This window comes from Rhincodon typus, chromosome 14, assembly GCF_021869965.1.
Source record: "Rhincodon typus isolate 14 chromosome 14, sRhiTyp1.1, whole genome shotgun sequence".
Lineage (NCBI taxonomy): Eukaryota > Metazoa > Chordata > Chondrichthyes > Orectolobiformes > Rhincodontidae > Rhincodon > Rhincodon typus.
Window position 1 is genome coordinate 1,727,665 of NC_063345.1, and position 26,556 is coordinate 1,754,220.

Consider the following 26,556-nt stretch of genomic DNA (forward strand, 5'->3'; position numbering starts at 1 on the left):
CAGCTCTGCACCTTGTTGTCTCAGATTCTCCAGCATCTGCAGTTCCTACTGTCTCTTATCAAACAGTCTGTTTGTCTGTCTGTGTGTAAAGAGGTAATTTATGAGCAGACTAGAGTCAATAGGTTTTATGTGTTAACCTGTAACTAGAGTCTAATGACCTGTAATAAATAGTAATTCTTGTTCAGTACAGAAACATGGTTTGTGCTTTCTATAAAACTTGGGCTGGAAATCAGGTAAATTGGGGCATTTTGTGTCCTTATTTGAAAAATGTTAAACTTTTGTGACAACTCCAGTAATAGCAGAGCTTGTTACTCCAGGGAGGTGTGACAATACATTCTCACAATCTCTTGCCTCGTAGACTGAAACTACTTCTCCCAGGGCAACTAGCCTCCCTGATTGCTGTGTTCTGCCCCTTGTTCTCCCTCCTGAACTGAACTGACATCAAAAGCTAATCTAATGATGTCTGAAAATAGAATTTTTACAAGACAAAAGAGATCATTCAGCCTACAATATCTGCACTGGGTCTCCAACAAGAGGTATGGCTTGGTGCCACTCTCCTGCCCTTTCCCATAACCCTGCACCTTATTTCTCTTCAAATAAATATCCAATACCCTCTAGAAGGTCATTGCCTCCATCATACCCCCAAGCATTGCCTTCCAGGCCCAATCCAGCAAAAGTATTTTTTCACATTTGCAGTGTTTGCAAATTACTTTAAATCTGTGCCTACTTATTCTCAACCTCATAATGAACAGGAGCAGCTTATCCCCTACTCTATCTAACTCTCTCATGGTTTTGAGAACTTCTATCTGATTTCATTTTAGTCTTTATCTCTCCTTGGAGAACTATCCCAACTTCTCCAATCTATTCTCATAATTGAAATTCCTCCTCCCTGGACCATTCTCACAAACTGCTTCTGCACTTGTTCCAAAGTGTTCATATCCTTTCCGTAGTGAGGCAACAAGTATTGTACACAATTACACCAGCTTTAGTCCAACTAGTGTCTTGTTGAGGTTAAGTGCTTCTAACGCTCTGGGGCAATGGTTCAAGTCCCACCAGGCAGCTGGTGGAATATGAACTTAATCAATAAATCTAGAATTAGAAACAACTGAGACTCAATGATGGTGACCATGAAATCTTTGTTGATCGTCATTTGAAAAAAATGTGGTTTATTGATGTCCCGTAGGGAAGGAAATCTGCCATCCTTACCCAGTCTAGCCTACAAGTGACTCCAAACCCACAGCAATGTCACCAACTCTTCATTGCCCCTAAAATGGCTGAGCAAGCCAGTCAATTCAAGAGGAATTAGAGATGAGCAACAAATGCTAGCCTTGTCAGCCACACCCATATCCCATAAAAGAATGAAAACATTTTAAGGGGACCCACTGCCTGAAACAGACAGGGCTCCATCATGCCTAACAGCATGGCCCTGCGAAAGTCATCGTAGTGTTTGCCAGTTTTAACAGCATTTTCAAAAATTTGTTCTTGGGATATTAGTATTACTGACTTGGTCAGGATTTAATACTTAAAGGTCATTTCAAGAGTCAACAAAATTACTGCATGTTTGGAGTCATAACTAGGCCAGACCAGGTAAGGATGACAGATTTCTTTCGCACAATAGTGGACCAGATGGGCTTTTAAACAACAATCAACAATGGTTACATGGTCAACATTGGGCTCGCTGTTGGTTCCAGATTTTACTGAATTCAAATGCTAAGGTGGGATTGGAACATATGCCCCAAAACATGAGGCTGCCATTCTGGGTAACAAGCCCAATGGGATTACCATCTTACCATCACCTTCTCTGCACTATTGTGTACATTGTATAAATGTTGATCTTTCCCTTAAAATGGTGTGGCCTTTCCAGCAATGTTAAAGCCCAAGAGGCTGACTCCCTGTCAGACTGGTAGGTGTGCTGTGTGCATAGAGGCTAGTCAGGTTGTGATCCCAGCTCTGAGTTATAAAGCTGCAGGTTCAAACGTCACCCCAGAGGCCCATGCTCAATAAACAGGCTGGTGCTAGAGGTTAGGTTAATGAGAACAGGGCACTGCCTGAGGTGTCATTGTTTAGAGGAGAGATGGAAATGAAGGGTCAGCTGACCATCCAATGTCACAATTTCAAAGAAGAGCATGGGATTCCTTCCTAATGTCATGGCCAATATTTATCCCTCAACTCACATCGAAGATTATTTGGTCAATGTCACATTGATGTTTTTGCTGTGTGCAAACTGCCTGCCATTTTTCCCACACACCAACCCCGCCTAGTAATTAAAAACTGAAAGTACTGTGAATGCTGCAAATCAGTAACAAAAACAGAAATTGCTGGAAAAGCTCAGCAGGTCTGCGGACAGAAATCAGAGTTAACATTTTGGGCCCTGTCTGCTGAGTTTTTCCAGCAATTTCTGTTTTTTTTTACTGACCAGTAGTTCACTGGTTGTAAGGGATGCTACATAAATGCAGGGTTTTCTTTAATGTTACAGTAACAATGGAGCAGTTGGAAAATCAGAGTGACTCCTCGATGAGAAATTAACAGCTATGATTATTCAATGATTTCACTGCTGTACCCTTGTGATACTAAATGAACCTTAATATTGCCCATTTTCACAGTTGCTACATTCCTGGGATGTAAGATCTCCTTTTGCACAAAATCAACATCAACTATATCCTCCATCCAGTCACAGATAAATTATACAGAAGCCAAAATTGTCAGCCACCAAATTATCTGCAAGGCCGTAATTAATGCACTGATTAGCAAGAAGGGCAGGATCTAGATTGTAACCATGCATGAAATGCCAGATATTTAATAATCAGAAGCTGCTGATTACAGCCAGTGCGTGTTAGTTATTGTATATGCCCTGGATAGGAAGCTTTGTGGAGCAGTTTCTTACAATTGGAGATGAATGTGTCTCATGTTCAGCCACGGTTGGGTATTTCTCCAGTTCTGGTGTTAGCAGTTCCGGTTGTGAATTTGAGAGTGGGGTATATCCATCTTGAACAATCTCTTGCGATGTTTTCAATTGCAGCTAAATGTTTTTATGCTTAGCTTTGCAGGAATAGTTTTCATTGTCTCCACCACCCCCCCACCTCTCTGAATGAATGCTTAGACGTTTGGGAGCCCCCTGCGGATTTCAAACATTAGAGATCCATAAAGCTGCCTTTGATTAGAAGCAGAAGAAAATACAATAACAGCACATTTCAGGACTTTCATCCATTAGTTAGAAACGGAATATTTTCTAATGCTGGATAAAGAACTGTGAGTTTAGACTGAATTATTGCCACAAACACAAATGATTCTGATCCAACAATTAGCTTGTAAGTTACAAATGTTGAACACTTTAACTAAGGCTACATGGTTTTTAGTATAAGTTGTTTTAGATTTTCTTTCACTCTACCCCTTTTAAATCACTCTTCAGATAACTGAAAAGTACCAATCCACAAATAACTTAATTTGTTTGTGACTAATTTATTGACGCAATCAGTAAACTACTGTTTCTTTCTCTACTGTGGCCTTAAACTCTGAGAAAACAGGAGTGGGGAAATAAGTGCTCCATTTTCTTGTTTGAAAAATTGATGGTGTGGTCTGCTTTTTATTATAACTTACACTCATAAACAAAATTGTGGGGACATGCGGTTTGCAAATGTGCAATTCCAAAGAGCAAAATTAACATCCAGCCACTGTGCATTTACACAAGAAGGTAAGAAGATAAGAAACAGAAGCAGGAGTACACCGTAGGCCCCTGCATCCATAAGACCATACGATATAGGAACAGAGTTGGGCTTTTGGTCCATCAAATCTGCTCCGCTGTTCAATCATGGCTGATATATTTCTCAACACCATTCTCCTGCCTTCTCCACATAACCCTTAATCCTCTTATCAATTAAGAACCTATCTCTGTCTTAAACACACTCAATGACTCTCCACAACACTGTGCGATAATGAATTTAGTTTCACATATTCACCAACCCCTGGCTGAAGAAATTCCTTCGCATCTCAGTTCTAAAGGGTCGTCCCTTAACTCTGAGGCTGTGCCCTCAGGTCTTGGCTTCTCTTACTAGTAGAAACATCTTCTCCGGGTCTACTATATCCAGGCGTCTCAGTATTCTGTAAGTTTCAATCAGATACTCTGTTATCCTTTGAAACTCCACCAACTGAGAGTCCTCAATTGCTGCTCATATGACAAGTCCTTTATCCCCAGGATCATTCTTGTAAACCTTCTCTGGACACCCTCCAAGGCCAGCACATCTTTTAGAGTCATAGAGGCATACATCATGGAAACAGACCATTCAATCCAACTTGTCTGTGCTGACCAGATATCCTAAATTAATCCAGTCCCATTTGCCAGCATTTGGCCCATATCCCTCTAAACCCTTCCTATTCATATACCCTCCAGCTGCCTTTTAAATGTTGTAATTGTACCAGCCTCCACTACACTCTGTGTGAAAAAGTTACCTCTCAGGTCTCTTTAAAATCTTTACGCTCTCACTTTAAACCTATGCCCCTCTAGTATTGTACTCCCCTACCCTGGGAAAAAGACCTTGGCTATTCACCCTATCCATGTCCCTCATGATTTTATAGACCTCTATAAGATCACCCCTCAGCCTCCAACGCTCCAGGGAATATAGTCCCAGCCTAATCAGCCTCTCCCTATAGTTCAAACCCTCCAACCCTGGCAACATCCTTTTCTGAACCCTTTCAAGTTTCACAAAATCTTTCCGATAGCAGGGAGACAGGAATTGAACACAATATTCTAAAAGGAGCCTAACCATTGTCCTGTATAGCCACAGCATGACATTCCAACTCCTATACTCAGTGTACCGCCAATGTTCCTTAGTTACAAGGCCCAAAACTACTCACAATATTCCAAATGCATTTGACCAGAGCCTTATTCAGCCTCAGCAGCACATCTCTGCTCTTATATCTCAGCCCTTTCAAAAGGATTACCGTTTGTAGAGTCATAGACTTGTATAGCACGGAAACAGACCCTTCGGTCCAACTCGTCCATGCCGACCAGATATCCTAAATTAATCTAGTCCCATTTGCCAGCATTTGGCCCATACCCCTCTAAACCCTTCCTATTCATATAGCCATCCAGATGCCTTTTAAATGTTGTAATTGTACCAGCCCCCTCCACTTCCTCTGGCAGCTTGTTCCATACACACACCACCCTCTCTGTGAAAAAGTTGCCCCTTAGGTCCCTTTTAAATCTTTCTCCTCTCATCTTAAAACTATGCCCTCTTTTTATGGACTCCCCATCCCGGGAAAAAGAAATTGCCTATTTACCCTGTCCGTGCCCCTCATGACTTTATAAACCTCTATAAAGTCACCCCTCAATCTACAGCACTCCAGGGAAAATTGCTCCAGTCTATTCAGCCTCTCCCTATACTTTAAACCCTCCAACCCTGGCAATATCCTTTTCTAACCTCTTCAAGTTTCACAACATCCCTCCTGTAGCAGGGAGACCAGAACTGCATGCAAATTTGGCCTAACCAATGTCCTGTATAGCCTCTCAATTCCTATACTCAATGCACCGACCAATAAAAGCAAGCATAATAAATGCTTTCTTCACTATCCTGTCTACCTGCGACTCCACTTTCAAGCAACTATGAACCTGCACTCCAAGGTCTCTTTGTTCAGCAACACTCCCCAGGACCTTACCATTAATTGTATAAGTCTTGCCCTGATTTGCCTTTCCAAAATACAGCACCTCATATTTATCTAAATTAATCTATTTATCTAAATACCCTCCTTGGCTCATTGGCCCATCTGATCAAGATCCCATTGTACTCTGAGGTGACCTTTTTCGCTGTCCACTACATCTCCAATTTTAGTGTCATCTGTAAACCTACTAACCATGTCTGCTCTGTTCACATCCAAATCATTTATATAAATGACAAAAAGCAGTGGACGCAGCACCGATCCTTGTGGCACACCGCTGGTCACCTCCAGTCCGAAAAGCAAGCCTCCACCACCACCCTTTGTCTCCTACCTTCGAGCCAGTTCTGTATTCAAGTGGCTAGATCTCCCTATGTTTCACCTGATCTAACCTTGCTAACCTGATCATTTCATTTCATTCACCCTTCTTAAGCATGTTAGTGGCTGATCTGATTTTATGCTCAACTCCAATCTTCCCATTCTCAATAGCATTTGACTTCCCCACAGTCGAGAAACCTGTAGAACTCGCCCTTGAATATATTCAGTGACTCAGCCTAACAGAGAATTGCAAAGATTCACAACCCTCCAGGAGAAGAAATTCTCCCTCACATAGTTATCTAGTTTTACAGCATAGAAAGAAGACCTTCATCCCACAGCCTCATCCGCATCTTAAATTGGAGACCACTTCCTTTGAAACTGTGCTTCCTAACTCAAAATTGCCCCATTCGATGTCCACTCTGTCTAAATGTCTTAAAATGTGATCTGTTTCAATCAAATCACCTTGCACTCTCCGAAACAGCAATAAGAGTTTAGGCTCAGAGAACAGGAGGTCCGAAGGGATGGTAAATACTTGATAGGAAGTGAGGTTTGCAGGAGGGGATGAGGTTAGATGGAAGGCGTGGGGAGGAAGGTTCCAGAAGGGTGTGGGTATCTCTGAGTTGTTGCATCTTTCATTCTTTAATGTCTGAAAGGAAAAGAAGAACTTTCTTGTTAGCACATCGAATGAGCCAAAGGATGAAGTGGAACTGGGGAGTAGGGCAGCTCTGAGTGAGCTTGAGACAGTACTAACGGAGAGGGAGGTTAACAGTGTGCATATGACGATGAGTGGCACTGAGTGTATCGGCATGGATAGAGGATTGGTTGACCAGTAGAAAGCAAAGAGTAGGGATAAATGGGTGTTTTTCTGGTTGGCAGTCAGTGGCTAGTGGTGTGCCTCAGGGATCAGTATTGGGACCGCAATTGTTAACAATTTACATAGATGATTTGGAGTTGGGGACTAAGTGTGGTGTGTCAAAATTTTAAATGGTAAAAAATTGCAGCACACTGCTGTGCAGAGGGACTTGGGTGTCCTTGTGCATGAATTGCTAAAGGTCGGATTGCAGGTGCAGCAGGTAATTAAAAAGGCAAATGGAATTTTGTCTGCCTTTGCTAGAGGGATGGCGTTTAAAAACAGGGAGGCTATGCTGCAGCTCTGTAGAGTCCTGGTGAGGCCACACCTGGAGTACTGTGTGCAGTTTTGGTCTCCTGAATTGAGAAGAGATATACTAGCACTGGAGGGGGTACAGAGGAGATTCACTCGGTTGATTCCAGAGTTGAGAGGGTTGGATTATGAGGACAGACTGAGTAGACTGGGATTATACTCATTGGAATTCAGATTATGAAGGGAATAGATAAGGTGGAGGCAGGGAGGTTGTTTCCGCTAGCAGGTGAAACTAGGACTAGAGGGCATCGCCTCAAAATAAAGGGAAGCAGATGTAGGACTGAGGTCAGGAGGAACTTCTTCACCCAAAGGGTTGTGAATCTGTGGAATTCCCTGCCCAGTGAAGCGGTTGAAGCTTCCTCGCTGATTGTTTTTAAGGCAAGGCTAGATAAATTTTTGAACAGTGAAGGAATTAAGGGTTATGGTGAGTGGGCGGGTAAGTGGAGCTGAGTCTCAAAAAGATCAGCCATGATCTTATTAAATGGCGGGGCAGGCTCGAGGGGCCAGATGGCCTACTCCTGCGCCTAGTTCTTATGTTCTTCTGTGTGTGTCTCAGGATACTGCGAGAGCAACTGTCTGTGAAGTGTTTTACATCACGGAGATACCTGTGATCCTGAGTGGATTCAAAACACGAAGAATGAAACTTCAGTCAGAATTCACATGGGGTGAGTCTGAGCCAGAAGCACTCACTGAGGACCCTGCGGAAGGGGGCTTTAGCAAGTTCCTTGTCAAAAACTGGGAGAGAAAGCAATAGTAATGATGGAGAGCAAGAAGAAAGGTTAGAAAGGAAATCCTATCAGAAAGAGGAGCTGAACTTCTTCAAGATGGAATACCTGGAAGAGATGTGGCAGGGAATTAAACACTAAAATAAGAATAAGAACTGCAGATTCTGGAGACCTGAAAGAAAAACAGAAATTGCTGGTGAAGCTCAGCAGGTTTGGTAGCATCTGTGGGTAAAAAGCAGAACTAATATTTAAGTCCGATGACTCTTCATCAAAACTCTGAGGGTTCAAGCCTGGCTCAGTTTGTGATTGTGAACCTCGAATAGGAGTTATACTGACAGTAGCTCTTGCCTCTTAATGATGCTACAAAGCAATGAAGAACTGCCAGCCTCTAACCGGCTTGCAACTCTCAAGAAGCAGGATCTCCACCCTCCGGCCCTTGATCTTGATAAAGATAATGCTTCCACTGCCCATTAAGTGCCTAATTAGACGTTAATGTGGCAAACTTCCATAAAAAGATGTGACATAGATCTCTTGCTGAATCTTCAGCCAATGAGCAAGATCCCCATCACCTCCATTAAATAACACAATTTTTTTCCTTCTTTCTCACCACCCAGTTTGTTACATCTTGAAAGAACTCTAATTAGCTTCCCTTTGACTAAATCATGTCGACTTTGCCTGACTGTGTTATGATTTTCTAAATGCCCCACAGCTACTTTCTTAACAATAAATTCCAGCATTTTCCTAATGACAGGTATAAGACTAATGTTCTGTTGTTTCCTGCTTTCTGTCTCCCCTTTTTTTGAATGAAGGTCTTACATTTGCTACTTTCCAATCCACTGGGACCCTTCCAGAATCTGATTTGGAAGATTAAAACCATGCCATCCACAATCTCTGAGGAGAAATTTCTTCACTCTGAGAGAGTGGTAACTTTATGGAATTCTCTGCCACAGAAGCTGGTGGAGGCCAAGGCGCTGAACGTTGTTAGAAAGAGATATATTTCTAGACAGTAATGGGATGATAGGGATGGGTAAGAGCAGGAATATGGAATTGAGACAGAGGAATAACCATGATCATATTGAATGGTGGGTCAGGGTTTATGGGCTGAATGGCCTATTTTTACTGCCATTTCCTATGTCAGTGTTTCCTCATAAAACCTGGCCCTTAGCTGGCTGGAACATGGCTCCATATTCATGTTAGCTACTTACTTTGTGAATTAAATCCATTTTATTTTAAAGCTACATTGTTAATGACACAATCCACAGTGAAACTGAAATTTCTTGGACACTGAATATTACTTTGCTTGACTTAAGATCCTCAGTAGATAATGAAAAGTTTCCTTTCTTGTGTCACATTAAAATCAATGTTGCCAGAAAGCCTTTTGGGATCTTTGGTGTGATGTTGCTGTGGATCAGCAATGTGAATGCAAATGTGAAAGTCAATAAACATCTACTGTTACCTGACCATGTTGCTTAAACTGGAGCAGCTCAGATGAATTAGTGAATTTATGAGTAGATAAAATAATGAGAGTTTTACAAACTATTATAAAACACTGTTTTCCACGTTTCTATGATTTATACAATATTATAAGTTGATCTATAATAACCTGCCCAATGCAGGCACAATGGGCTGAATAGCCTCTTTTTGCATCGTAACAATTCTGATCCTGTGATTTACTTAAATACTGAATATTACAATGCTGCTTTAGTAATTTTTTATTTTTGTTAATTTTCACATGTTAAAACAGGCTCACATTGCAAAACAATTTGGGGAGCCCTTCTCCCAGTATACTTTAGCTACTGCCTGTCTTTTAAACTTATTATAAAAGTTCTTACAGTCTACTTCTATATTTCTTGCTGTTTTACTCTTAATCTATTTTCTCTGCCTTTTTATCAGTCAACATTTTCTGGTCTTTAAAATTTTCCCAAACTTCTAGCGTACCCCTAATCTTCACAACATTGTATGCATCTTCTTTCAATGTAATGTCATCCTTACCTTTCACAAATGGTACATTCTTCTCATTAATTCTTTGTTTCTGATTAGAATATACCTTTTTTTGAAATTGAGGGTTGCATTTATCAGGACACTGGTCCTAGTACCATTCAAGACAAGTTTGCCTCTGTCATGCAGATCCCTCTCTCCCTCTCCAGTACTGGTGCCAGATCCTCATGAATTGGAACTTATTTCTCTCACACCAATCTTCGACACAGAAATTCCACTGACTCTGAGACCGTTTGCTCATGGCTCAAGTAGTAATCTATAGATTATTGCCATTATGGCTCCGATTTTTAATTTAGCCTCTGGCTGCTCAAACCCCCTCAACAGAGTCTGTTTCTTTTTCCTAACTGTGTTGTTGGAATCAATGTGGGCAATACCAGCTCGACCCTTCTCCTTCCAGTTCTGATTCCTTTCCAGTTGCAAGAAGACATCCTTAACCCAGAGACAGGGCAGGCAAAACTGCTGCTGGAACTCAGACTCTTGGATGCATATCAAACCCCTAATCATACTGTCCCCTACAACAGTCACAGTCCTTTCCATTCCTTCTCCTCCCAGTTTGAATGGCCTGTCTGCTGTCTGCTTGGTGCTGAGGGGGTTTGATGAGGGGATTGGAAGATTATGTGTCACTTAGAGAAGACTGAAATTAAAGCATATACCACGAGGTTGGAGCCTCTGAGTCAGAAGGTGATGGGTTCAATTCACATTGTAAAGAGCACAGCACAAGATACACCTGGCACAGGGTCGAGGTGGTGTGCTGCACGTCAAAGGTGCCAACATTTAACAGAGATGTTAAATTGAGGCCCAGTTTGCCTACTTTCTATCAGATGGTAGCAATATAGGAGTTAGATGCCATTGATGATGCAGGCAAACAATAATGCCTCACATACAGCAATCCTGAAATTGGGATGTGATTGTGGTAAAAGTGACTGCGTTGGAGAAACCTAACTGGGTCATGCATGACTTTCCGTAAAGGACAGCCAAGGATGGGTAGATGAGATTGCCAGTGTTGCCTACATCCTAAAACTGAATTTTAAGGAACTTAGCAGTGAATTAAAAAATAAAATGATATTTATGTCATGAAACTAACAGAATGTTTGTATTAGAATGATTATCATGAAGCTAAATCACCATCTATCAAATCTTACTGCTTTTACATTTAAAGACAAAACTGACAGTTAACCGGAGACTGCTGATTATAACTGATCTTTAAAGAACATGTATTTATATAGTGACTTTCAGAACTGCAGGATGTCCCAAAGTACATAATGAAGTATAATGGCAAAGCAGAGTTTACGCATACCCAGGAGTATGTGCACTGGAGTGATGTATCTCATCAACATATTTAAATGACGAGTGAGCAGTATCAAAAACATGAAAAGAAAAAAAAAATGTGGTGTAGGAAAAAAATAATGGTGAATTTAGTAGGATTTTAATTTTAAGTTTTAAAAATCGTTTGAATATTGTGCATGTGTAGTCATCAAGTGGTTTGGATCATTGATATCAGCAAATTATTTCAGAATGAGATGATGATGTGTTTGATGTAACAATGAGATGAGCAATCATGTCTAACAGACAGTGAAGAAAGAATGGAACTGATGTGTAATCTACTGACAAAGAACAGAATTAGATACATTTGTGTAAATAAAAGAGTTTGCAGAAACCCACCAGTGTCAGACAGCGGTCTCTCAGAGACAAGATGTGGAGGTGCCAGTGTTGGAGTGGGGTGGACAAAGTCAAAAATCACACGACAGCAGGTTATAGCCCAACAGGTTTATTTGAAAACACAAACTTTCAGAGCCTCATTCCTTCTTCAGGTGCTAGTGAGACAGGTAATATCAGACCCAGAATTTAAAGTAAAAGATCAAAGGTTCACACCATTGATGAGGATGTACTAAACAAACTTAAGATGCAGTTAAAGTTTTAATCAGTTAGAAGGTTTTAATTGATTAATGTGTATATGTAAAACCTGAATTCCTTTCAAGTCATGGTCCTGAGAGAACTAAAGGTTTTATCAGTGTAAAGAAGGGTGACATTTTAGGTCAGACAATGCATGTTAGGTGTGAGCCTTGTTTAGAATCTGTTTGTGTTTTAGTTTGGAGCTACTGGTTTTATTTCTAAAGTAGGAATTTATAAAACGACTATTTGACTGACTGTCTATAAATCGTGTGCTTTTTGAACAGAATAAAATGTATCTTCAAATATTAATTCATCCCATAGATTCATATCTGTGTGTGTGAGAGAGAGGAAGGGGTGTGTGTGTGTGCGTGTGTCTGAGAGGAAGGGGTGTGTGTGTGTGTGTGTGTGTGTGTGTGTGTCTGTGTGAGAGTGTATAGTGTGGTGGGGTCACTTGTATTGTGACATGAACATGACATAGCCAAGGGGAAGCACGCTCCCAGAAGAGAAACAGATAGCCAGCACTCCAGTGTGCAGGTTAAATCCTGAACAACATTCTGTGTGGCTAACCACAGAAAAGCTTTTGGAAGTGTTCGGTGTATCTGTGTGAGCCTGTTTGGCTTTGTGTGTGTGAGTGTATGCATGTAAGAGAGTTTTTGTGTGTTGTCTGGGTGTGATCGTATGGGCGTTATTGCATAAAGATGTATGAGTCCGAAATGGTTAATTCTGAGGAGTGTCTTAAGAACTATCCAGCATGGTGATGTCATGTGGGCTTATGACAGCTGTTTAGGATTTCAAAGGGCTGACTGTTTACATTTCTTCAGGGTTCATGAATACATATACTTCCTGTTTCTTTTTCTCTTTCTTTCCTTTTTCATTAGAGTATCTTTCTCTCTATCTTTGTCTCTTTTCCCTCATTCTCTGACCCGTGCTTTCTTTCTCTATCCTTTTTGTTATGTCTTTCTCTTTCTGTCATTCTCTTTGCTTTTTTTCCTCTTCATTTCTTTCTCTCCTTCATTCATTTTCACTGTCTCTTTCCTTTCATCTCAAATTATTTCACTGTCTCTCTCTCCCCCTCTCATTTCATCTTTGCATCTATCTCTTTGGCTTTCTGTCTCTTTATCTCCTTCCCTCTTTCTTTGATTCGTCCTCTCCCCTCTGTCTCTTCACATGTTTATTTTTCTTGTCTTTTTATACAGGAGAAAAATAACGTCCCAATCAAATTCAGCACTAGATTGTCCAATAAAACTAAAAAATTACCTCAGGAGAAATACAAGATGATTTGACATTGAATCCTCTGGAGAATAATGTGAACCAACTATTTGTGACAGACTCATAATAGGTACAAAGATAGGAGAACATACACAATCTAGGAAAATAACATTACCATAGAAACAGAGGACAAAGAGAAAGAACAGATTCAATGAAATTTGAAGGAATTCTTTCAACATACTTCACATACATCAGACAATAAATTAGAGGAACATGATAATAACTAACAGAATGTTGTTAAATTAATCTCCTCTATTATTGCCTCTTGTTAGAATAGTGGATGGAAGAACTTTGTGTGACATTGCTAAGTGGTTATACATAAACATGCCAACAGCACACATCATATGTTGGTAATGTTCCTGCTTCAACTCCATGTTTAAGTTCCACTCCAAGACTTGATGGCCTAGGGAGTACAGGTTGATTACTGACTTGCTTAGACTTAGTTCCTCTGAGACAAAAGGACAGACAGGTGGTAAGAGTGGGAGAGATTCCCAATCAACCATGAGATGGATAGAAATTTGAGCTTCGAGCATGACTATCTGTAGGTTTAGGTCATAATGTACATGTAAAAGTGTTTGTTCTTGGGATTGGGCTAAGATTCAGTCAGCTGGCCAGTGGTAGAGATCAGATTGGTACCAACAACACTCGTCCCCATCCCAGCTTGGGGTGGATTGGGGAACTATCTCCTCACTGTGACTGTGGTGAGGTCGTGCCATTGAAGATATCAGGCTGACAAATTGAAGAAGCTGAAGATCCCATCAGCCTGAATTTAAGCGATGAGAAGGTGAAGGGGAGATCTGGTTGAGGTGTTCAAGATGGTTCTGATCGAATAACTGTTTTCAGTGGTGGGAAAATCAATGACCAGAGGAACACAGATTGAAGAAGAGCCAGCGGTGAAATGAGAAAACATTTTCCAACACAGTGAATGAGAATGTGCTACTGAAAGGGCAGATAATGGCAGCAGGTACATCCAAAAGGCCATTGGATAAATATACCTTCTACTTGGAAAGAGCAGGGGAGTGGGACTAATTTGAGAAGTCTGCCAGACAGGTGATACATGCTTGATGGATGATTGGTTTCTGCTCCATCAAATGTGATGATAAGAGACTGTGCCCAGAATACGAAAGCATGAAAAAATAGATTTCATGGATATTTCCTTACAAAAGGCAATAACAGGTTCTAAGGAATTCACACAGTTGAAAATTAACAAACAATAAAATATATATACAAGATGAATATATTTAAGCAACAGTTGTCCAAATATCACCAGACATTGATATTGTAGCTGTAGGGTATGGTGATAGTGAATGATCAAGTGGCTATAGGGTATGGTATTGCAATGTTTATGACTTGTTACCTGTAATCTAGAGATTGTCAGTATAATTCTTAACATAGAAGAATCTATCTGTTAGTTAAGAGCTGGCATCTGTAACAAGTGACACACCAGAGTGACAGGAATGTTGTAGATCACTGACTGTTTTGTTGATGCTCTCACTGGGGGAGATTGTGACATGGTCTGAATATATGAAAGTCAGTATGATGAACTTGTTAAAGGAAAGACTTGTGTTTGTAATTTTTCATCCTTTCATGGGATGCAGGTAAAATGGGAATTTCTTGTCCATCCTAATTACGCTGAATGGTTTTTTATGCAATTTCAAAGTGTAGTTAAGAGTCAACCACAGTGCTGTGGGTCTGGAGTCACATGTAATCCAGACCAGGTAAGGATGGCAGTTTCCTTCCCTAAAGGGCATTAGTGAACCAGACGGGGTTTTTACAATGATTAATTATAGTTTCATGGTCACCATCACTGAGGCAGCTTTCATTCCTGATTTCTTCATTGAATTTAAATTCACCTAGCTGCCATGGTGTGATTTGATCTGTGTCTGGAGGATTTTCCTGGGCCTTTACAATATTGCTCCAGTGCTATTGCCATAGCACCCCTTATAGGGCACCAACAATAATCTCAGGAGGCTCCAAAATGCCTTACCAACTAATGATATAATTTCAAAGTGACACGTCTGTAGTGATGCAGGACCACATTGGCTTCTTAGTGCACAGCAAGATTCCAAAATCGACAATGAGATAAAATCAAACAATCTGTTTTATTGGTGTTTGCTGAGAGGTGAGGTCAGAGTGACAGTTCTTGTCATCCTGAAAATTCCATCCCTGCTTTATCCCAACACTTTGTCTTCTATTAGTTAGCCAATCCTCTATCCATGCTAATGAATGATCCCCAGCACCATAGGTTCTTATATTATTATGTAGCCAAGTGTATGCTGCCTTATCAAACCACTTGTGAAAATCCAATAATATTGTATGCACTTCTTCCCTCTATCTATCCTGCTTGCCACCTCCACAAACATTTTGAATAAATTTGTCAAGCATGATTACATATTGAAAAAGCCATGCTGACTCAGCTTGGTCCTTTATTCCATCCTTTACACCCAAAGAACTTAAAGGCTCCCCATACAGCCCCTTTGAACCCACAACCATCTAGAAGGACAAGAGCAGCAAATACATGAAAATACCAACCCCGGCAAGTTTCCCTCCAAGCCACTCACCATCCTGGCTGAGAAATATAGAAGCACAGAAACATAAAAGATAGGAGCAGTCGTCGGCCATTTGGTCCCTCAACTTGCTACACCATTCGATATGATTATTGCTGATCATTGAGGTCAATATCCTAATCCCTCCCTCCTCCCCATAACCCCTGATCCCTTTAGCCACAAGAACTATATCTAGCTCGTTCTTAAAAACATAAAATGTTTTAGCCCCAACCACTTTCTGTGGTACTGAATTCCACAGGTTCACCACTCTCTGCATGAAGAGATTTCTCCTCATTGGAGACTAAAAGGGGTTTGCCCCTCATTCTTCAACTACGACATCTGGTTCTAGATTTCCCCACCATCGGGAACATCCTTCCTGAATCTAATCTTTCTAGTCCTGTGAGAGCTTTATAGGCTTCTAGTGTCGTTGGGTCAAAATCCTGGAAGTCTCTTCCTAAGAGCACTGTGGACATGCTTACACGAAATGGACTGCAGTGTTCAAGATGGCAGTTCACTTTCACAATAGCAATAAGGATGGAGATGACTGACATCCGACAACCACAACCTTCTTCCATTGTGCAGGTATGACTCCAACCTGTGGAGAGTTTGCCCCCTAATACCCATTGACTCAATTTTTGCTAGGGTTTCTTGATGCCACACTTGGTCGGATGTGGGCTTGATGTTAAAGGCTGTCACTCTCACCTCACCTCTGGAATTCAGCTCTTTTGTCCACGTTTGAACCAAGACTGTAATGAGGTCAGGAGCTGAGTGGCCCTGGTGGAACCCAAACTGGGTGTCACTGAGCAGGTTATTTCTGAGCAGGTGCTGCTTGATAGCACTGTTACTGACACCTTCCATCACTTTACTGATGATCGAGAAGAGACTGTTGGGGTGGTAATTGGCCAGGTTGGAGTTGCCCTGCTTTTTTGTAAAGGACATACCTGAGTAATTTTCTACCTTGTTGGATAGATGTCAGTGCTATAAGTGCACTGGAACAGCTTGGCTAGGGGAGTGGCAAGTTCTGGAGCACAAGTCTTCAGTACTATTATCAGAATGTTGTCAGGGCCTATAGTCTTTGCAGTATCCAGTACCTCCATCTGCTCTTTGATATCATGTGGAATTAATCGAATTGGCTGAAGACTGGTATCTGCGAAGCTGGGGACCATTGGAGGAGGCCGAGATGGATCATCCACTCAGCACTTCTGCCTGAAGATTGCGTGAATACTTCAACCTTATCTTTTGCACTGATGTGCTGGGCTCTTCCATCATTGAAGATGGGGTTATTTGTGGGGCCTCCTCCTCCAGTGAGTTGTTTAATTGTCCACCACCATTCACGACTGGATATGGCAGGACTGCGGAGCTTAGATCTGATCCTTTGGTTGTGGGATCGCTTGTCTCTGTCCATCACTTGCTGCTTTCGCTGTTTGGCGTGCAAGTAGTCCTGTTTGGTGGCATCACCAGGTTGATACCTCATCTTCAGGTATGCCTGGTGCTGCTCCTGGCATACCCTCCTGCACTCTCCATTGAACCAGGGTTGATCCCCTGGCTTGATGGTAATGGTTGAGTGGGGGATATGCCGGGCCATGAGGTTACAGATTGTGCTGGAGTGCAATTCTGCTGCTGTTGATGGCCCACAGCGCCTCATGGATGCCCAGTCCTTGAGTTGCTAGATTTATTCGAAGTCTGTCCCATTTAAGATGGTGATAATACACAGAACACGATGGACGTTATTCTCAATGTGAAGGCGGGACTTCATCTCCACAAGGACTGTGCGATGGTCACTCTTACTGATACTGTCACAGACACATGCACCTGCAGCTGGCAGATTAGTAAGGATGAGGTCAAGTATGTTTTTCCCGCTTGTTGGTTCCCTCACCATCTGCCGCAGACCCAGTCTAGCAGCTATGTCCTTTAGGACCCGACCAGCTCGATCAGTAGTACCGCTGCCGGGCCAGTCATGGCATAAAAGGTACTAAAAATATTGTCTGAGTGTTTTTTTCATTCTGCATTGTGTTTTCAATCTCAGGTTGCGACTTAATTCGAATCAGTAACAGCTGCATCACTGAATCGTGGGGATCCTCAATTAACATCATAGAATCCCTACAGTGCAGAAGCAGGCCATTCAGTCCATCAAGTCTGCACCAACCCTCCAAAGAGCATCCCACCCAGACCTACCTCCTGACCCTATCCCTGTAACACTGCATTTCTCATGGCCAATCCACCTGACTTACACATCCCTGGACACTACGGGTAATTTAACATGGCCAATCCACCCTAAGCTACACATCTTTGGACTGTGGGAGGAAACCAGAGCACCCGGAGGGAAATCACGTGAAAACAAGGAGCACATGCAAACTCCACGTTAGCAGTCACCTGAGACTGGAATTGAACCTGGATGGCTGGCACTGCGAAATAACGGTGCTAAATACTGTGCTACTGTGCCACTCACTTGGTAACTCCACCCTCCACCCTGTCCTAGCTTATTTCTCCTGTTCTTTACTTACTCCGTTCATTTTGAATTAAATTCATAGCCTCTATTTTTATCAGTTCTTGTGATGAACCAACAAGAGGACAGAAATTATCGCTCAAACCTTGTTACTGTGAGAACATGAAAACTCAACCACGTTGATGTAAGGTTGGAGTCACGTCTAGGCCAGGCTGGCTAATGATGGTAGCTGTCATTCCTTCAATGATATTAGTGAATCAGGTGAATTTATATAGTTTCCATGGTCATTCTTCAGTGTTGGCTCACAATGGATCAGTCTTTATAATCCTCTGACCTCTGGTACCTAAGCCTTGTGACTGTAATTGCCCACCAGCAGATAATGGAGAGTTTGACCTGAAAAAGACATCAAGTCAATTGGCTTATGGCCATGTGGCTATTTAACATGTAGGATTGGGACGTTACAATGATTCCCAGCCATGCTCATTTCATAATAAAAGAGTTTCAAAGTAATTGCCAGCAACAATGCAGTGTCTCTCATCCCTCTGGGCCTTTCTCCCACTCCAGGAGGATCTTCCTCAGCCTCCCCGCCCTACAATGACCTCTCCACATACTCCGTCTATTCATTCGGGAAATTCTACTCCTTCCTCCTCCCCCACCTCAATCCTCCACCTTGATTTACAAATTTCACAGTGTGCAATGATCACTATTTTCTTCCTTCAGTCAGTATAACTGGCAACAAGCCCAGAAACCAACATTGATTCACAGCCCTGTCCTGCACAGGTTAACCCCCAGCAAGTCTGCATTGGGAAATATTCAGTTTTGACTTTGTGTAACGGTTTAAAACTGGTGACAGTGAATCACAGTCCATGTTGCATCTGTTCTGAAATTAATGCCTGGAGTTGGTGGAATTTTGTTTTATGATCACTCCTGCATAGTTGTTTTGTAATGTTTTATTACAATAAAGGTGTTACATAAATGTAGGCTTTTTCTTTGTTCATTCCTTGCTTGTATTAGTTTATGAGGTCCCAGGGTGAAAATTGCCCTGGGCACCATTGTCGATCTGCCCACCTGTCACACACACCCTCCACCTCCCCATACCCCCCATGGTCCTGTTCCCTCCCTAAACGTCCCTCACCGTTACCCCATGTACTGTGCCCACTCCCATTGCTGCAACTTTGGGAAGGTTTTTAAAGTTGGAGAGACAGAAATGATGAGACAGTAGGGTTTTAAGTGTTTACATTATATGATGAAGTCCACGTTCTATTATAATTCTGTCACAGGATCTGGTGAAGAGTAATGTTTTCTGACATTGTGCTGCAGTTTAACTGGATAACTCAGCTTATTTCCCTTTTATCAACATTACATTCATTTCAGGACAGATGCAAATGACTTGTGATTCAGTCTCACTTGATTTAAACTGCTAAAATGTGATTAATTAGAACTGAAATTTGAATCAGTTGTGGACTTGTTGACAGTTAGGCTGACTAAGGAAGAAAACAGTGGTCACTGAAAGTTGTCTGCTAACTCTCCCTTAAAGCAATTTTCTCCCCTGGGTCCTTGCATTCGCCTCCTGGCTTCCTGTAACGAAGGCTAGGAAGCAATATGTGAGACCTAATGAGAGAAACAAAGATTCATCTCCTGGTTTCAGGTCCTGAATACTTGTCATGTGGCTCATTGAAAAGTCATTGTCATGTAAACAGTTTGAGAGAAACAAAAGACTTGATTCACTTTGTTATTCCTTGGATTAAGTTATTTTGATTGCATTGTGTGTGAGAGATTCACCGCAGGAATTGCTCCTGCTTGAGAGCAGATTGATCAAAGTTTGTTCTCTGTGGATACCAGACAAAGTTTGTTGGCATTCCACTTTAAAATCAAACCTTGGCAGGGAAAAGGGGGCAGGAAAATAAAACTAATATAATGGCATCAACACTTAGAATGTGAAGCTGCACTGACTCACTAATGTTCAGTCTGTTAATTACTAGGGATTATAAGGGAACATTGAATATGAAATCTCCTAATGTTGGTGGATATCAGACCTGATCTGCTGAACCTAGAGTGATGACACCAGAGGATAGATGAGATTCAAAGTTCAAAAGCAAAGATCTGGGAACAGATTGGAGGAGTTGATGAAATAAAGCTGGAGAGTCACTTTCTGTTCTCATGGGCAAGTGAGGATGAAGTACAATGTAACAGAGTCTGTGGATTATTTTTAATAACGAAAACCCTATCAATAATTCTGAAACTCCTTCAGTAACATTAACTTGATAATGTACCTCTCACTCATCCAGGTCCTTCAGTAATGTGAGGTGCACGTTCACTTTGCGAGTATGGTATCTATGAAATTGTCATGCAGCTCACACCTGAGCTCTCTTTGTTCTCTCCTTCTTCTGTGTGTGCCTGTGGATAGGTTCCAGGTTCGAATCTTGCCATGGCAGATGTTGGGATTTGAATTAACTTTTAAAAAATATATGGAATTAAGAGTCTAATGACGGCCATGAATTATTGTCGATTGTTGGGAAAACCCATCTGGTTCACTAATGTCCTTTAGGGAAGGAACCTGCCACCCTTACCTAGTCTGGCCTACATGTGACTCCAGACCCACAGCAATGTGGTTGGTTTGCAATTAGGGATGGTCAGCCAATGTTGCCCTCATTCTGTGAATAAATATAAAATAAACTGTTCAGGGATGTTATTACACCCCCTGGAGGTAGGACTTGAACCCAGGCCTCCTGGTTGAGAGGTGGAGTACCACCACTGCACTATAAGAGCCCTTACCTCTCATTTTATACATTTAATAAAACATTGATAATCTATCATCCAAGCCATGGCTGGCCCTACTCATTGAAGAGTTATCAATATATCCGATATTGTCCAAAATTCAAGTGCTTAGCTCTGCTGCAGAGGGTCATCCCTTCAAGCACCTAGCAATCCTTGCCTGCTTCCCACAATCTGACAGGAAACTGGGAATGTTGTACTGAGTACAGTGAAGGTGAGGAGGAGATTTGATATTTGATATGAGCTGGAAGCTGCAGTCTTAAAGACCAGTGGAAGCCGAACCAATCAAAACTTTCAAAAAGGAATTGGCTATATAGTTTCACTGGAATGTGGGGATAGAATGGGAATGATGTATATGGGTCTGAAGGAGTCTAAGAGGTTAATACTTCATTGAGTATAGTAAAAACCACCCATTGTGATGGTGTCACAGAGACAGGAGCAGAGAACTGAAGGACATGATCGGAGACAGACATGGGGCTAATTTGCTCTGAACAATAACTGTAGTCATAGAGTCATAGAGTCATACAACATGGAAACAGGTCCTCTGGCCCAACATGTCCATGCTGGCCAAGTTACCTAAACTGATCTAATCCTATTTGCCTGCATCTCCCTCTACACATTCCCTTTCCATGTTCCTGTCCAAATGTCTGTTAAGTGTTGTAATTGTACCCCTCAACCACTTCACTGGCAGTTTGTTTCATATCTGCACCATGCTCTGTGTTAAAAAGTTGTCCCTCAGGTCCTTTTAAATATTTTCCCTCTCACCTTAAACGTGTGCCCTGTAGTTTTGGACTCACCTACCCTGAGTAAAAGACCTTTGCAATTCATCCTATCAATGCCCTTCATGATTTTATAAACCTCTATAAGGTCACCCCTTAGCTCCTACACTCCAGGGAAAAAAGGCCCCAGCCTATCCAACCTCTCCTTATAACTGAAATCTTCAAGTCTCAGCAACATCCTTGTAAACCTTCTTTGCACTCTTTCTAGTTTACTAAAATCCTTCTTATAGCAGGGTGGCCAGAATTGTATGCAGTACTCCAAATGTAGTCTTACCAATGTCTTGTATAGTTGTAACATGACATCCCAACTCCTATATTCAATGGTATGAGCAATGAAGGCAAGAGTGCTGGTGCTAAATACCATATTCATCATCCTATCTACCTGTGAAGCAACTTTCAAGGAACTTTGTACCTACACCTCTGGATCTCTCTGTTCAACAACATTCCCCAGGGTCCTACTGTTAACTGTATAAGTCCTGCCCTGATTTGTCCTACCAAAATACAATACTTCACACTTATCTGAATTAAACCTCATCTGCCATTCCTTGGCTTACTGGCCCAGTTGATCAAGATCCCATTGTACTCTTAGGTAATCTTCTTCATTGTCCACTAAACCACCAATTTTGGTGTCATCCGCAAAGCCACTAGCCATGCCTCCTATATTCTCATCCAAATTGTTTATATAAATGATGAACAACAGTGAAACCAGCACCAATCCTTGCAGCATACCATGTTGGACATTGTCACATAATCTGTATATGTTTGCAATAATGCAAGAAATTTCATCATGTTTACTCAACAGAACTCTTCCAATTTGATCAAAAAGTTGGATAAACTCATTTACACTTCAGACTTGACAGAATCCACATACAACATGGTGGCAATGGTGGGCCCCTGTTACAACATAGCAGCAATCACCAATATTATTTTTAAATGGAGCACACTGTTATGATCCAGCTGACTGTTCCTGATCCAGATGACTTTCTGACCCTTTCTTAACAAAAGCCACTTTTGCAGAACTGAAAACAAGCATCCATTTTTCTTTCAGTTTTGAAACCAAGTTCCCAAATAAAATGTGATAAACTTTTATCATACCTTTCAGAGATATTTCTCACAAAATTTCTTCTGATCACTCATTTTATTTTACTTCGACAACAATAATATATTTATTATAAACACACGAGGATTTTTGAAATACAGTAATCATATTCTACACAAGTTTACCTTGATTGTGACATATTTTCCTTTATATCTGCTCTTCATAAAATTTCTTCTGTAACATCATTTTTCCTGTTAAATTAATGATTTGTAATTTATGAGTGTAGCATTATATGCCTGCAAAATACTTTCAAATTCTTGTCATGGAATACTTCCAAAAAGACTAAAAGTTGTGCTCCACATCAATAACAGTCTCTGAGGAATTGTTCCACATGTAAATTTCAACTGGTTTTGAGCTAACACCAGGCTCAGAGTCACTTTGTACATCCAATAATTCTGTTGACATGAATTTAGTTTGTGTGAAAAGTAACTGACTTACTGATTGATACCCATCTAGTCCACCTGTACCAACACTAAACCAAGACCAACATCTTTGGAGTCAACTGCTAGTTTAAATGTATTAGTGTAATTTGGTGCTGCTAAAACTAGTGCGGTAATCAGGACAGCTTTCAACCAGCATTCCTGATAATTTTCTTACTAGCTGTCTGGGTCTCTGAGACCCATGCAGGGCAGTGACTTCTGGAATTCTGGATTGAATCCCACACACAAACACACACACACACACACACACGCACACACACACACACGCACACGCACACACGCACACACTCTCCCTCTCACACACACACACACACACACACTCTCTCTCTCTCACACACACTCTCTCTCTCTCTCTCACACACACTCTCTCTCTCTCTCTCACACACACACTCTCTCTCTCCCTCTCAAACACACTCTCTCTCTCCCTCTCACACACACATACCACACACATACACTGTCTCTCCCTCTCTCTCTCTCTCACACACACACACACACACACACACACACACACACACACACACACAGAAATATATGGCTTGAATCATTTCAATTTCATCCAAGATGTTTGTTTATTTGGAGATACATTCTATTTTGTTTAAAAAACACACAATTTGTAGTCACAGTCAGTCAGTGCAGGATCTCATAAATTCCTGCTTCCGAAATAAAACCAGCCTGATTCCAGGTTAACACCCTGAGACAGATTCTGAACAAAGCCTCACACCTACAATTCAGTATCTGACCTGAGATGTCACCTTTTGTATATTCCTATCGCTCCGCCTGATTGTCATGACGTACAGCACTAACATTGACTTTATAAACACTTTACTCGCCTTCTAACACTCTTGGTCACCTGCAGAGACTTATTATCTGACACTCCACTCACACCAATTGTATGCATCAGTTCTAGGAAGGGTCATCGGACCCGAAACGTTAACTCTGATTTTTTCTTCACTGATGCTACCAGACCTGCTGAACTTTTTCAGCAACTTCAGTTGTTGTTCCTGATGTACAGCATCCACAGTTTTTTCGGTTTCTTTTAAGTGATTGCTGGGCCCCTTGCTGAAGTATTTCTATCATTGATAGCCACAGGTGAGGTTCTGGAAGACTGGAGGTTGGCTAATGGCGGACGTGATCTACATGGACTTCAGTGAGGCGTTCAACAATGTCCCTTATGGGAGACTGGTTAGTAAGGTTAGATCACATAGAATACAGGGAGAACTAGACATTTGGATAGAGAACTGGCTTGAAGGTAGAAGACAGAGGGTGTGGTGGAGGCTTGCTTTTCAGACTGGAGGTGACCAGCGGTGTGCCACAAGGATTGGTGCTGCGTCCTCTGCTTTTTGTCACTTATATGAATGATTTGGATGTGAACATAGGAGATATGGTGCGTAAGTTTTCAGATGACACCAAAATTGGAGGCGTAGTGAACAGCGTAAAGGTTACCTCAAAGTACAACAGGATCTTGATCAGATGGGCCAATGGGCCGAGGAGTGGCAGATGGAGATTAATTTAGATACATGTGAGGAGCTGCATTTTGGAAAGGCAAATCAGCGCAGGACTTATACACTTAGTGGTAAGGCCCTGGGGAGCGTTGCTGAACAAACAGAACTTGGAGTGCAGGTTCATGGTTCCTTGAAAGTGGAGATGCAGGTAGATAGGATAGTGAAGAAGGCATTTGGTACGCTTGCCTTTATTGGATATATGGGAGTTGGGAGGTCATGTTGCGGCTGTACTGGACTGTGTGCAATTCTAGTCTCCCTGCTACAGGAAGGATGTTGTGAAACTTGAAAGTATTCAGAAAATATTTACCAGGGTTGGAGGGCTTGAGCTACAGGGAGAGGCTGAACAGAGTGGGGTTATTTTCCCTGGAAGACTTGAGCCTGAGGGGTGACCTTATAGAGGTTTATAAAATCATGAGGGGCATGGATAGGGTGAATAGCTGAGGTCTTTTCCCTGGGGTTGGGGAGTCCAAAACTAGAGGGCATAGGTTTAAGGTCAGAGGGGAAAATTTTAAAAGGGACCTGAGGAGCAGCTTTTTCAGGCAGAGGGTATTGTGTGTATGGAATGAACTGCCAGAGGAAGTGGTGGAGGCTGGTACAATTACAACATTTAAAAGTCAACTGGGTAACTCCCTCTACTGACCCCTTCTCCCGCTTCCAACACACCCCCTCCTCCTGGACACCACCCCAAGGCCTCCTACCCTCCCTCGACCTCTTCATCTCCAACTGCCGTCGAGACATCAATCGCCTCAACCTCTCCACCCCTCTCACCCACTCCAACCTCTCCCCCGCAGAACGTGCAGCCCTCCGCTCCCTCCGCTCCAATCCCAACCTCACCATAAAACCTGTGGACAAGGGAGGTGCAGTTGTAGTATGGCGCACTGACCTCTACATCGCCGAGGCCGGACGCCAACTCTCCGACACCTCCTCCTACCGCCCCCTTGATCAAGACCCCACCCCTGAGCACCAAACCATCATCTCCCAAACCATCCACAACCTCATCACCTCAGGTGACCTCCCACCCACGGCCTCCAACCTCATCGTTCCCCAACCTCGCACTGCCCGCTTCTATCTCCTTCCCAAAATCCACAAACCTGAATGCCCTGGTCGACCCATTGTCTCCGCCTGCTCCTGCCCCACCGAACTGATCTCCAACTATCTCGACTCCATTTTCTCCCCCTTGGTCCAGGAACTCCCTACCTATGTCCGTGACACCACCCACGCCCTCCACCTCCTCCAGAACTTCCAATTCCCCGGTCCCCAACACCTCATCTTCACCATGGACGTCCAGTCCCTCTACACCTGCATTCCCCATGCAGATGGCCTTAAGGCCCTCCGCTTCTTCCTGTCCCGCAGGCCCGACCAGTCCCCCTCCACTGACACCCTCATCCGCTTAGCCGAACTCGTCCTCACACTCAACAACTTCTCTTTCAATTCCTCCCACTTCCTACAGACAAAGGGGGTAGCCATGGGTACCCGCATGGGCCCAAGCTACGCCTGCCTCTTTGTAGGTTACGTGGAACAATCCCTCTTCCGTACCTACACCGGCCCTAAACCCCACCTCTTCCTCCGTTACATTGATGACTGTATCGGCGCCGCCTCGTGCTCCCACGAGGAGCTCGAACAGTTCATACACTTCACTAACACCTTCCACCCCAACCTTAAATTTACCTGGACCATCTCTAACACCTCTCTCCCCTTCCTGGACCTCTCTGTCTCCATATCGGGCAACCACCTAGAAACCGATATTCATTTCAAGCCCACCGACTCCCACAGCTACCTAGAATACTCCTCCTCCCACCCACCTTCCTGCAAAAATGCTATCCCCTATTCCCAATTCCTTCGCCTCCGCCGCATCTGCTCCCAGGATGAGGCATTCCACTCCCGTACATCTCAGTTGTCCTCGTTTTTCAAGGACCGTAACTTCCCCTCCTCGGTGGTCGAGAACGCCCTCAACC